Source organism: Bison bison, unplaced genomic scaffold, assembly GCF_000754665.1.
Source record: "Bison bison bison isolate TAMUID 2011002044 unplaced genomic scaffold, Bison_UMD1.0 scf7180017863991, whole genome shotgun sequence".
Taxonomy (NCBI): Eukaryota; Metazoa; Chordata; class Mammalia; order Artiodactyla; family Bovidae; genus Bison; species Bison bison.
In genome coordinates, this window is record NW_011494563.1 from 206,337 (window position 1) to 220,914 (window position 14,578).

The 14,578-nt window shown below is 40.4% G+C and overlaps 1 long non-coding RNA gene and 2 other non-coding genes across 4 annotated transcripts; all 3 read left to right on the forward strand.

The window, feature by feature from the left end:
• The first annotated feature begins 3,792 nt into the window (after nt 1–3,792).
• On the forward strand, nt 3,793–3,866 carry TRNAI-AAU. Its single transcript has one exon. It is a non-coding gene; the product is annotated as a tRNA-Ile (tRNA).
• A 1,667-nt stretch (nt 3,867–5,533) lies between these two features.
• On the forward strand, nt 5,534–5,607 carry TRNAI-AAU. The gene has a single exon. It is a non-coding gene; the product is annotated as a tRNA-Ile (tRNA).
• Nucleotides 5,608–10,107: 4,500 nt separating this feature from the next.
• On the forward strand, nt 10,108–13,449 carry LOC104984345. 2 transcript variants are annotated; one of them, XR_824741.1, is made up of 3 exons: nt 10,108–10,396; nt 11,962–12,067; nt 12,447–13,449. It is a non-coding gene; the product is annotated as an uncharacterized LOC104984345 (long non-coding RNA). The 2 variants fall into 2 exon arrangements; XR_824742.1 differs by having other exon boundaries at nt 10,121–10,392.
• The last annotated feature ends 1,129 nt before the right edge of the window (nt 13,450–14,578 follow it).

The window sequence follows — 14,578 nt, forward strand, 5'->3', positions numbered from 1 at the left end:
CTAGGGGTGGAGGAGGAGGCAAGCTCTGGCCCTGCAGCCGGCCTTGCAGCCTCCCCTGGGTCACTGCTTTGGCATCTCTATCTCCATCGCAATGTTTATTTCCCAGGAAACTGACCTTTAACACAAAGCAAGCGACTACAGTCTACCATCTAAGTCTGAATAGGGCCCAGGTTCTCAAAAACCACTTAAACATACCAAGTACCTGAGTAGAACCAGAATGTCAGGTACTACTAATAACATTCTGCTATACAAACTTTCAGAATTTTCACCAAAGAACAAAACAAATGAAGACATGTACAAGTTGATTAAAAGATGTACAAAGTTAGTGAAAGGTGCTGAAGGGCCAGAAGAATAATTTATATGTATGATATTAAAAGCAAAATTTTAGTGAAATGGAAAGCAAGAAAAAAATGGCAGATTCAGCCAACCAAAGAGTATGATTCCCATTTCCAGGAAAAAAAAAAAAGTGAATACCAAGTATTGTATTTAAAACTTTATTTACTAGCAGTGCCTATCCAAAAGAAACTATGTAATATACATAAATACATATGCAAACAGGTCAATTCAGTTCAGTCCCTCAGTCCAGTCTGACTCTTTGCGACCCCACGGAGTGCAGCACCCCAGGCTTCCCTGTCCATCACCAACTCCTGGAGCGTCCAACCATCTCATCCTCTGTTGTCCCCTTCTCCTCCTGCCTTCAATCTTTCCCAGCATCAGAGAAAGATTTTCCCAGTGAGTCAGTACTTTGCATCATGTGGCCAAAATATTGGAGTTTCAACTTCAGCATCAGTCCTTCCAATGAATATTCAGGACTAATTTCTTTTAGGATTGACTGGTTTGACCTCCTTGCTGTCCAAGGGACTCTCAAGAGTCTTCTCCAACACCACACTTCAAAAGCATCAGTTCTCCAGTACTCAGCATTCTTTATAGTCCAACTCTCATATCCACACATGACTACTGGAAAACCATAGCTTTGACTAGACAGACCTTTGTGGGCCAAGTAATGTCTCTGCTTTTTAATATGCTGTCTAGGTTGGTCATAGCTTTTCTTCCAAGTAGCAAGCATCTTTCGATTTCATGGCTGCAGTCACCATCTGCAGTGATTTTGGAGCCCCCCAAATAAAGTCCCTCACTGTTTCCATTGTTTCCCCATCTATTTGCCATGAAGTGATGGGACAGGATACCATGATCTTATTTTTTTGAACGTTGAGTTTTAAGCCAACCTTTTCACTCTCCTCTTTCACTTTCATCAAGAGGCTCTTTAGTTCCTCTTCATTTTCTGCCATAAGGGTGGTGTCATCCGCATGTATGAGGTTATTGATATTTCTTCTGGCAATCTTGATTCCAGCTTGTGCTTCATCCAGTCCAGCATTTCACATGATGTACTCTGCATATAAGTTAAATAAGTAGGGTGACAATATACATCATTGACATACTCCTTTCCCTATTTGGAACCAGTCTGTTGTTCCATGTCTGGTTCTAACTGTTGCTTCTTGACTTGCATACAGATTTCACAGGAGGCAGGTAAGGTGGTCTGGTATTCACACCTCTTGAAGAATTTTCCACAGTTTATTGTGATCCACACAGTCAAAGGCTTCGGCATAGTCAATGAAGCAGAAGTAGATGTTTTTCTGGAATTCTCTAGCTTTTTCAATGATCCAGCGGATGTTGGCAATTTGATCTCTGGTTCCTCTGCCTTTTCTAAATCCAGCTTGAATATCGGGAAGTTCAGGATTCGTGTACTGAAAGCCTGGCTTGGAGAATTTTTTGAAGCCTGGCTTGGAGAATTTTGAGCATTACTTTGTTAGCATGTGAGATGAGTGCAATTGTGCAATAGTTTAAACATTCTTTGGCATTGCCTTTCTTTGGGATTCGAATGAAAACTGACCTTTCCCAGTCCTGTGACCACTGCTGAGTTTTCCAAATTTGTTGGCATATTGAGTGCAGCACTTTCACAGCATCATCTTTTAGGATTTGAAACAGCTCAACTGGAATTCCATCACTTCCATTAGCTTTGTTCATAATGATGCTTCTTAAGGCCATTTGACCTTGCATTACAGGATGTCTGGCTCTAGGTGAGTGATCACACCATCGAGGTCATCTGGGTCTTGAAGATCTTTTTTGTATAGTTCTTCTGTGTATTCTTGCCACCTCTTCTTACTATCCTCAGCTCCTGTTAGGTCCATACAATTTTTGTCCTTTATTGTGCCTATCTTTGCATGAAATGTTCCCTTAGTATCTCTAATTTTCTTGAAAAGATCTCTAGTCTTTCCCATTCTATTGTTTTCCTTTATTTCTCTGCACTGATCACTGAGGGAGGCTTTCTTATCTCTCCTTGCTATTTTTTGGAACTTTGCACTCAAATAGGTATATCTTTCCTTTTCTCCTTTGCCTTTAGCTTCTCTTCTGTTCTCAGCTATTCATAAGATCTTCTCAGACAACCATTTTGCCTTTTTGCATTTCTTTTTCTTGCGGATGGTCTTGATCACTGCCTCCTATCCAATGTAGTGAACCTCCCTCCATAGTTCTTCAGGTTCTCTATCAGATCTAATCTCTTGAATCTATTTGTCACTTTCACTGTATAATCGTTAGGGATTCGATTTAGGTCATACCTGAATGGTCTAGTGATTTTCCCTACTTTCTTCAATTTAAGTCTAAATTTTGCAATAAGGAGTTCATGATCTGAGCCACAGTCAGCTGCCTGTCTTGTTTTAGCTGACTGTATAGAGCGTCTCCTGGAAAAGGCAATGGCAACCCACTCCAGTGTTCTTGCCTGGAGAATTCCAGGGACGGGGGGAGCCTGGTGGGCTGCCGTCTATGGGGTCGCACAGAGTCTGACACGACTGAAGCGACTTAGCAGCAGCATACAGGGTCTCCATTTTCGGCTGCAAAGAATTTAATCAATCTGATTTCAGTCCATTGGAGAAGGAAATGGCAAATCACTTCAGTATTCTTGCCTTGAGAACCCCATGAACACAGTTAACTTCTAAAAACACTACTATCCTTAACTTAACAGGAACAGTCGTGTTGGAAAGGAGGAAAGAAGTAGAATCCAGAAAAGAGCAGAGGGCGAATAGGGAATTAGCTCCTCTGCCGGCCTTTCCCTGGGTTGATCCCTGCCCTCAGGGTTCACCTCGCAGTTTAGCCGCTCAAAGGGGGTTTCCCGCCTCTTCACAGAGTTGCCCAATCCGGGTCTCCACTTCTCCCATCCCCAAGTTTCTTTCGCTCCCGCTGACCGCAGCCGGTCCGTCGGGCGCCACCACGTGTTTGATGACCAACACTGCAACACCAAGACTCACATACATTCCCGTGCTCGGAGCCCGATACCTGGGGCTCACAGCTGCGGATTCCGGGTGGCGGGGCGGGCAAAACCACCCAGAGGCCAGGCGGCGACAGGGTTCAGGTTCATGGGACCCGAGGCTTCCGAGGAAAGCTTAAAGATCTCCAAGAGTAGAGAGGAATCTGGGTCTTGCGCGCCGGAGCCGAGTCCTTCGAGGCCTCTGGAGGCTTCGTGGTCAGTTCCGTGATGCACCCGTCGCGGTCTCAGGAAGCCCTGCCTGGGGACGTTGGCCTGAATCTTCTCGGGTCAGAATCCAAAGTTTGAGAGAGCTTTAAGTTTTTCCGGAAGAAGGACACTTTCTTGAGGCAGAATGAGAAGCTTTTTCATCCATTTTCTAGGCCAATGAAGAAAGACGAGAAGAAGAATGGAAGCAACTTATGCTTCCCACAGTAAACTGCAAAACCATGCTGTTTAAGTGTCGTTTGTAATTTGAAGGGCAAAGGTGTCGTCCTGGCCGGTTAGCTCAGTTGGTTAGAGCGTGGTGCTAATAACGCCAAGGTCGCGGGTTCGATCCCCGTACGGGCCAAAGTTGACCTCGATTTTTGTCCTCTAAAATGGAAACCTGTGCTAGCCTAAGAGTTCTATATTTGGCATTGGAGCTTCTTTGCAGAGAAGGAGAGTCTGCAAATTTTCTTGCTAGCGGGTTCTAGAACCTGCTTAGGCGGAGTGAACAGATCCCACTCCAATTAACAAAACAGAACGATAGCAGAGACCTGGCAGCTAAAAGGTACAACAGAGGGCCTTTCTTTATTTCATTTTGTTTTGTTTTCCATAAGGAAACTGTTTCTTGGAGAGAAAAAAAAATCAGAGGAAAAAGAGAGAGGGAGAAAAAAAAAAATCAATGTCTCTAGGGTGTTTGCTCTCAATATATCTCCTTTCCGTATTGGGGAACCAAGAAAAGGAAGTGAATCACTACATAATACAGTAAAATTGCTAGAAAGAATTGCCCTGCCATAATAATACAGTAAACGTGGCTGATGCTCAGAGTTTTCCTTACCTGGGATAGGAGTTTTCAGATCCATGTTCCATATTCAATATTAGTGGTGAGATTAATATTAATTGAAAATTGAAGCAATTAATATCCTGGGATATAAATCAAGATGCTATAAAGTTGGTTTTTTGAATAGGAGGGTCCTCAGAATATGGCCATCCACTAAAAAAAAGATAAATACCGATTTTAAGGAGCAGTTTAGTCACAATGAAAAGGAAGTTCTCTAAGGTTAAATGATCAGAATGCTGACTCTAAACTCTGTCCTCGGTTATTTGTAAAACGAGAATGATTGTAACAGTCACCTCATAAATTAGTTATGTTTAAATATGTTAATTCATTTAAAAGACATAAATAGTCTTTGGTTCATAATCATGGCTAAGTAAGATTTTATTTACACCTGTGATGTCTAAATAGAAAGTACTGAAAAACTAGAACTGAAGTATTGCATAGCAACCTTAAAAAGCAGGTCCATTTTACTCTCACAACACCACATTCATTCCCAAATTCAATGTATATTTTTTTCTACCTGTCCTAAGCATCAGCTCATTTTTTTTCCACCTCAGACCTAGTTCCTCATTTGTTCATGGAAAGCTTTATTCATTACTATTCCCTGGGTTCATGTAGAGCTTTTTCACATTGAGTTTTTTTCTAGCTCATTATTAAGGTTATATGCCTTTCATTTATCACTAGCATTACATTTCCATTATTTGCTCTTGGAAGGAAGCTTTTAATTTTTGCTCAGGGATGGATGAGTGCGTGTTTGGATGGATGAATTATTTTAATTCAATTTGTCTTTAAAAATACTGCTGGTATTTCTTCCAAGCACCTATTCTTCTCATTCCCCAAAAGTCTGTAGGTAGAAAGACTCTTTTCCCTTCTCTTACCATCTTTTACTGTGGTCTCCAAGATGCAAATATATCAAAGTCCTTACTATCAAATGTTCCAATTTGCCATTTTCATTAAAAATGGTTTTTGTACTTGTTACAGAAGAGTTTGCATTACAAAATGCATTTGCATTGGTTCCAAGAAGGTATGTTCTGAAAGGTAAGGTTCATTCTTGACCTTGATAGACTTTTTTCTTTTGTTTCCCTTTAACAGAAGCAGACCCACTATATATAGGACTGATATTCCCATTTGTGATAAAGAAATTCTAGAAGGTCAATGCAATTAAACCATTAACGAAGAGTAGTAGTTTGTATGAGGGCCGGTTAGCTCAGTTGGTTAGAGCGTGGTGCTAATAACGCCAAGGTCGCGGGTTCGATCCCCGTACGGGCCACTTTTAAGTCTGACTGGGATGACCAACAGTGTGAAGCAAGAATAGAACCAAGTTTAACCAGTTTGTCGGTATTACGCTTAGGCTGCCTAATCTTACAGCTATCTTTAATATTGCAGCCTGAAGCACTTTGGGCAAAATGTTCTTTGCTCTTAACACAAAGGAAAAGCATAACCTCTCCTCTCAATCATTAAAGTGTGATTATGACAATTTAGCTTGCCTGCCTACCTCTGAACTTATAACAGCCAGCAGGGGAATGCTTTTGCTTATTTGTTTAAACCTAAATTTGTAAATCAATCATCTATAAAGGCATACATGCGTGCATGCTAAGTCGCTTCAGTCGTGTCCAACTCTGTGTGACCCCATAGACGGCAGCCCACCAACCTCCCCCGTCCCTGGGATTCTCCAGGCAAGAACACTGGAGTGGGTTGCCATTTCCTTCCCCATTGCTTGAAAGTGAAAAGTGAAAGTGAAGTCAGTCGTGTCGGACTCTTAGCGATCCCATGGACTGCAGCCTACCAAGCTCCTCCATCCATGGGATTTTCCAGGCAAGAGTACTGGAGTGGGGTGTCATTGCCTTCTCCCTATAAAGGTATAGGATTTACAAATTCATCTTAAACTACTCATAAATTGCCCTGGAACTTAAAATGGGGGTAGAGTCTCCTGAGTTCTTCAATTTATGAATGATGGATATTGGAACAATATCAGTTTTTTAAGAAGGAAAAAGGGTGAAATGGATACCAGGTAGCAACCATGACCAATAGTAAAGACTGCTCACTCTACACCTCTGCAAACCTGTTGCAATGTGCCTCCTGTACACTAAACCTGCAGCAGTAAAATCTCCAGTTCTCAGATCTCCTTGTCACTAGGATTTCCTGTGTCACATAGCTTTTGCTGAGCAGATGTGCTTGTGTAAGACTCAGTTCAGTTCAGTCGTGTCCCGGCTCTTTGCGACCCCGTGGACTGCAGCACTCCAGGCTTCCCTGTCCATCACCAACTCCCGGAGTTTACTCAAACTCATGTCCATCGAGTCGGTGATGCCATCCAGCCATCTCATCCTCTATCGTCCCCTTCTCTTCCTGCCTTCAATCTTTTCCAGCATCAGAGTCTTTTCCAAGAAGTCAGTTCTTTGCATCAGGTGGCCAAAATATTGGAGTTTCAGCTTCAGCATCAGTCCTTCCAATGAATATTCAAGACTCATCTCCTTTAGGATGGACTGCTTGGATCTCCTTGCTGTCCAAGGGACTCTTAAGAGTCTTCTCCAACACCATACTTTAAAAGCATCAATTTTTTGGCACTCAGCTTTCTTTATACTCCAACTCTCACATCCATACATGACTACTGGAAAAACCAAAGCTTTGACTAGACAGACCTTTGTTGGCAAAGTAATGTCTCTGCTTTTTAATATGCTGTCTAGGTTGGTCATAGCTTTTCTTCCGAGGAACAAGTGTCTTTTAATTTCATGGCTGTAGTCACCATCTGCAGTGATTTTGGAGCCCTCAGAAATAAAGTCTGTCAGTGTTTCCATTGTTTCCCCATCTATTTGCCATGAAGTGATGGGACCAGATGCCATGATCTTAGTTTTCTGAATGTTGAGTTTTAAGTCAACTATTTCACTCTCCTCTTTCACTTTCCTCAAGAGGCTCTTTAGTTCTTCTTCATTTTCTGCCAGAAGAGTGGTGTCATCTGCATATCTGAGGTTATTGATATTTCTTCTGGCAATCTTGATTCCAGCTTGTGCTTTATCCAGTCCAGCATTTCTCATGATGTACTCTGCATAGAACTTAAATAAGCAGGGTGGGTGACAATATACAGACTTGACATATTCCTTTTCCTATTTGGAACCAGTCTGTTGTTCCATGTACAGTTCTGTTGCTTCTTGACCTGCATATAAATTTCTCAGGAGGCAGGTAAGGTGGTCTGGTATTCCCATCTCTTGAAGAATTTTCCACAGTTTGCTGTGATGCACACAGCCAAAGGCTTTGTCAATGAAGCAGAAGTAGATGTTTTTCTGGAATTCTCTTGCTTTTTCGATGATCCAGTGGATGTTGGCAATTTGATCTCTGGTTCCTCTGCTTTTTCTAAATGCAACTTGAACATCTGGAAGTTCATGGTTCACATACTATTGAAGCCTGGCTTGGAGAATTTTGAGCATTACTTGCTAACGTACGAGATGAGTGCAATTGTAAGGCAGTTTGCACATTCTTTGGCATTGCCTTTCTTTGGGATTGGAATGAAAACTGACCTTTTCCAGTCCTGTAGCCACTGTTGAGTTTTCCACATTTGCTGGCATATTAAGTGCAGCACTTTCACAGCATCATCTTTTAGGATTTGAAATAGCTCCACTGGAATTCCATCACCTCCACTAGCTTTGTTCATAATGATGCTTCCTAAGGCCCACTTGACTTTGCAGTGTAAGACTGGGAGAAATGAATATTGTGAGATAAAGACTGAATAGCTCTTCTGACATATGTCAACATAAATAAAGAGGTAAACTGAGACAAGTTCAAATTACCAAAAAATAGAGTTTATTCAGGAATAGCAAAGGAATTACAATTCAGGAAACTCATAATATATAGCAAGGTAGGTCTATTGAGGTTTTTGAGGTGGTTGTATTTATGATCAAGAATGCAAAGAAGGGCAAGTCCAGTCAGATTAAGGGCTACTCATTGATTAGGAGATAAGTCTCTGTCTTCTGTAAATTAGGCATTTTAGGGGAAATAAGTCTCCTAGCTCTTACCTACCATTCTTCAGAGGGTGCGTATGTGACCTTTCATTTCATATCCTCTGGTTTGATTTTAGCTTGAAATCCTTTCACATATGCAAGGTTGTTGCAGGTATTTTGGTTTATGTGCAGCTACTGTCTAGGATTTTGTGGAACCAGAAGTGGCAGCAGTAAGATTTCTACAGAAGCATTTTCATGGCTGAGTGCTTCTGGCAGTGTAGTGTAATCTATACTTGATTCTGGTCTCCAAGAAACTCTGTGAATGCCTAAGAAATCCCTTTTAATTTTACCTTATTTGTGTGGATTCTGTCTTCTGCAACTAAGATCCCTGATTAGTTAACAACATTGTCTGGTGCAGTTATGGTAAATCTATACAGCAGGAAACAAAGGCCAAAATAATGTGGTTTAAAAAGACAATGATCTGTATTTGAAGTAAAGTAAAATTTAAAGGAGTTTAGGCAATTGATGGAATATAAGAGAAGGCCTTAACATTGGGAACACTGTAAATGACTTCTAACTTTTTAGTTAGCGTTCGCATGGTGAGATTTACCCACCATAGATCAGTCTACAGTTTCTACTCCTTCATGCACTGTGATCGTTTTACTCATCTTTCTGATTGATAAATACCATATTCTTCTTTTTTCTTTCCTGTGCTATCCCACAGCCATAATAATCTTTCCTCTTTACCCATGCCACCGATTATGATCTTTGTTTCTCCTTTTGTATTTCTATTCCTGTCCACATTCCTTGATTTTCTTTCTTCCTCAGCACTCCATTCTAGTACCCCCTTACCTACCATTACCACTATCTGAGAGACTTTCACATTTATACCTCTTTCCTACTGTTCTACTCTTTCATTCACATAAACTTCATACCCATATATCAGATTTCTCAAGACAACTTTCCTGGACCAGGCCTGTTGGAAGTTTGTTGCCAAACCTTTGATGATGACATAATGCTTCAAGTGATCTATGTCCAAGGTCTTGATAACTTACACACCTTAGATAAAAGGTGCCTGAGAATTCTCACTCCAGCCCTCCTTGTAACTCACATATGATTTTATAATATATGTTATATAATATATTTATAAAATATATAAAACTGGTAAAGTCTGAACAATGGTTGGATACTTGATGATCTTATTTTTGGTATTTTTTTTAGATGTGATAATAATATTGTGATTATGTTTTTCAAAAGCATCCTCATTCTTAGAGATACTTAAGTTTCAGCCTTTTGTCAGTCATATAGGAGCTGGGCAGAAGGAAAGAATCAGTAATACTGATTCTCTATTTAAAATATTGATATTGTATTCATTATAGTTTTTTGCATTAATTTTTACTTTAAAAATACTTTCAAATGTTATTGTCTCTATTGCAAAGCTTTTTGGAAGTCTCCTAAATTTTGTGCCTGAGGCAAGTGTCTAACTCATCTTAGTCGGGGTTGTGTTAAATTTATCAGTGACACGGGTCTGAGATTCAAGCAATGTGTCTGAAGTAATGAGGGCTGGGTTATAGGTTAATAACATTGCCATGAGTTGATAGAAGGTGTGAGACAGATACATCGAATTCATCGTACTATTCTTTTTTTGCATATATACTTTTGAAGTTTCCCCAAACGATTTCTCTGTCAGACTTTCCCAACCCATTTAGAAGGCAGGGCCTAGAACAGAGTAAAGGGACAAGAAGCTGTAGAAATAACCACAGAGACGCAGAAACCTCCCAGGTTCCTAGAGGGGACCTGGAAACAAGGCCAGTGAAAGTAAACCATCCTGTCTCTCTATTCAACCCCAGAGGAGTAAGTGTTCACGTTCTTGTTTTCCTGGCAGCAGGCCTCCGCGATTTCCGGAACAAACGCCCTGAATCTCGTGCCCAAGCAAGACTGCCTGGACCTTCCAGGCAGACAGAGAAGGATCAGGCTTCGCAGCCTCTGTTCTGACAAAGGCAGGACTTTGGTAAATGTCCAGACTCCGAAGTCTGGATTAGAGCTGTTCCCCGTGGCGCATATTCTTGCCCAGAAGCAGCAGTTTGCAAAAAATCAGGAGGTGTCAGCGGGCAAGGATGAAGGCAAGTAAGTTTCGGCGCTTTATCCCCGGACCCCAATACAACCCCCGCGGGTTTGGGAGCTGAACCTAATCGAAGATTAAGCAGAAGCGTATCTGGCGCGAGAGCAGATGGCATAGGCGTGGACGCTCCCCATCAGCAAAGTCCATCCGGAAGCGGCCTTGCCTTGTGGACCGTAATAGGTAGCGAGTCATGGTTTCTGGGTGTGCTTGTGAGGGGCGGACACATGCAGGGAGAGATTCAAGTGCTTGAGCTACAGGTGCTGGAGAGATCACGTGCTCTAGATAATGATACCTAGTGGAGAACCGTTACCCGGAAGACAGAAATGTTGCGACTGTGTCAGGCGCACTGTTTGATGATTCTGGGCATCAAGTAAATATGAGATGTGTAGTGGTTAGGGGTTGGGGGCGTTAGTCATCAGAAAATATCAGTACATCTCCACAGCCAGCCTGCTCTCACCTTAGAACCACTTGGAGGGCTTTTAAATTTCCCAGGTAATGCCAGTGTGCAGCGGGTGGAAATAACCACTGGGCTACTGTCCGATCCAAGAAGTGCATCTGACTCTTTGTTCTTCTGGGCAGAAACCGTTCTTCTAACACTGTCTAGTCGAAGCCGTGAGGCCTAACTGGCACTTAATTTGTGTAGAGAGATTCTCAGAAGGAAATTTATCAGCAGGGTACTGAGTCCAACACTTGGATAATACAAGGAATGAGTAGAGCGAGTTCTCATTTTATCCTACTTAATCTGAGGCACTCAGCAGTATTTTTTTTTTCTATGTTTAAGCAGATTTTTCAATTAAAAAAAAAAAAACCAAGATCATTTTGTAGTTTAAAAATCAGAGATGTTTGAAGATATATTAGCCTGCAGGTTTCAGCCAGGTTGTGGCATGTGTCAGAATTTCTTTTCAAGGCTGAATATTCTTCCATTGCATGCCAATGCCACGTTTTGTATATCCATTTATTCATTGATAGGCACTTGGATTGCATTCAGCTTTTGGCGATTGTGAATAATGCTGGTATTGCATATGATTGGACAAATATTTCCACAACACCCTGCTTTAAGTTCTTTGGGAGTGTATATCCAGAAGTGGAATGGCTGGATCATGTAATTGTACTTTTAATTTTTTGAGAAACTTCCATACTGTTTTCCATAGCAATTGCCCCATTTTACAGTTCCACCAACAATATGCAAGAATTCCAATTTCTCCTTCTTCTTGCCAACACTTGTTATTTTCTGAGTTTTTTGATAGTAGCCAATATAGATGTGAGGTGGTACCGCTGTAGGTTTGATTTGCATATGCTTAATGATTAGTGTCATCACGCATCTTTTCCTGTGCTTATTACCATTAATATATCTTTTTTGGAGAAATGTTTGTTCAAGTTCCTTTCCCATTTTTCAATCAAGCTGTTTTTTGTGTGATTTTTTAAAAGACTGAATAATCTCTTGGATCTGCTATTTTTTGTAGTAATGGTAGATAAAAGAGAAGGTATGCTCAGAAATACTTCCTGCATCATGTTCAGTTCTTCTGGCTTTTTGAATATGTGTGTATAAAGAAGGATTCTTGTTTTCTAGATGGACGAGGTGGAGAGAGAGTACAATCCCGGGTAGCAGAATTGTAAACAAATGCAGGCCTGAGAAATAGCCTGCTGACCTTTGCTAAAGTGTATAGCAACAGCAGGTAAGTCTGGAGAGAAAGAGCTTTATAGATCTTGTAGGAGACTTAGAGGTGCATCTTGTAGTCTAATGTCATTCAATAGAACTTTGCATAATGGTGGAAATGTCCTACATCTGTGTTGTCCACCATGGTAGTCACTGGCTACCTGTGGCTGTTGAACACTTGAAGTGTGGCTAGTACTGTTGAGTCTGTTTTACTAAATGTTGATTAATTTTATTAGCTCCATTCACCACATGTTGGGAACTTCTGGAAACATTTTTTAAAAGCAAGTGACTTCTCTAAAAAATAAATTATGAAAGGGAGGGTCTGTGACTTGGCTGGCATGCTCCATCAATTCTACCCTCTGCTCTTTTTCTCTTCTCTCTTCCTATCTGGAATTCAGACAAGACTCCTGGAGGAACAGCAGCTATTCTCAATCTATGGTAATGAAAGCCACTGAGCAAAGACAATTGAGCAAAGAAGACAGAAGGAGCCTGGGAACTTCATGGCATTCTTGACCAGTGGTGCCAGCCCTGGATGATTGACCTCAGGACCTCTTGTTAAATGATATATGCAAACTCCTTTTTGTTTAATCCACTGCAGTAAAATTTTCTTTTGCAGTGAATCAAATTCTAACTGATGATATGGCTAATGTGTGTTAGTACCTGCTTTGGGCCAGTGGACTTCTAAGAATTTTTATGTACTAACTTTTTTTTTAAGCACATATATATTTTTAAAATTTATTTATTTTTTAATTGAAGGATAATTGCTTTATGTACTAACATTTTTAATCCATACAGTGAATGACTTTATGAGATAGATGAAAGGAGCAAGCAGCATTAGTCTCACCTGGAAATTTGTTAGAAATGCAGGTTCGGAGGCCTGACCCCAGACCTCCTCAGGCAGAATCTCTGGGAACAGGGCCCACAGTCTGTGTTTTAACAAACCCTCCAGGTGATTCTAGCGTCTACTGAAGTTTGACAACTTTATAGATAGGGTATTTTTACTGTCCCCATTTTATAGGTAAGTAGACTGAGCTGAATTTCAGTCACTTGCCCAATGTCACACAACTAGTAAGACTAACTCCTAAATCTGTGTTTATAGCCACTGTGTGACATCACATGTTAAGAATTCCTGCTCTAGAGTAGTAGCCTTCAAAATTTGAAAGCATACCCCTTTGAAAAATTATGTACCCCTTGTACATTTTTAGATCAGTATCTAAAAATTTCAAATCATAAGTTCAAATAGTTGTAAAGAATGTGATTCCCAGTACATTGTAATTTGTGGCATTTTAAAAATGTGTACCATCACTCTTCTAAACAAATCTAAATACCGTAGTGAATATTTGGTTAATGGACTATCGTCTATTAAAAAAAAATAAATTTTCTTTAACATTTGACATTTTATATCCTCTCTTTTGTATTTGAACTTTATTTTCATTCCCCCACTCCACAAAAATACATTGTATTGTAATATGGTCATTTTTTTATCTACTCTGTTGTACTTCTTCTCTGTATGACTATATAGCTTTAAGTTAACAATTTGTTTCCTGCATTGTTATTGCAGTTTTTGTTACAGCAAATCACTGTGAGTGTATTAATATCTTGATAAGTTATAAACATAAAATAAAATTGAATTGCAAACTCATCTCTTAATGACATGGATGGGACTAATATTTTCTAATTAATTTGTGTATCCATGGATGAGTAGTCCCTGTTGCAAGACTGATGTTGCAAGGTTCAACATCATTTTATGTCTATTTAATTATTAGAGATATGAGCTAATTAAGTAGTTAGGAATTAAAGGAATTTTGAAATATGAATGCAATTCTAATTTTTCTAACCACATGCTAAAACCACATTATCACTAAAGTTTTCTGTTAGTCTATTGTTGACAACTGGATTGGACCCTCATTCATGTTTGAAGGCACAGTTCAGTTCACTTCAGTCGCTCAGTCATGTCCGACTCTTTGTGACCCCATGGACTGCAGCAGGCCAGGCTTTCCTGTCCATCACCAACTCCCAGAGCTTGCTCAAACTCATGTCTATCGAGTTGGTGATTCCATCCAACCATCTCATCCTCTATTGTCCCTTTCTCCTCCTGTCTTCAATCTTTCCTAACATCAGGGTCTTTTCCAATGAGTCAGTTCTTAGCATCAGGTGGCCTAAGTATTGGAGTTTCAGCTTCAGTGTCAGTCTTTCCAATGAATATTAATGGCTGATTTCCTTTAGGATTGACTGGTTGGATCTCTTTGCAGTCCAAGGGACTCTCAAGAGTCTTCTGCAACACCACAGTTCAAACGTATCAATTCTTGGGTGCTCAGCTGTCTTTATGGCTCAGCTCTCACATCCATACATGAATATTGGGAAAACCATAACTTTGACTAGATGAACCTTTGTTGGCAAAGTAATGTCTTTGCTTTTTAATATGCTGTCTAGGTTGGTCATAGCTTTTCTTCCAAAGAGCAAGTGGCTTTTAATTTCATGGCTGCAGCCACCATCTGCAGTGATTTTGGAGCCCAAGAAAAGAAAGTCT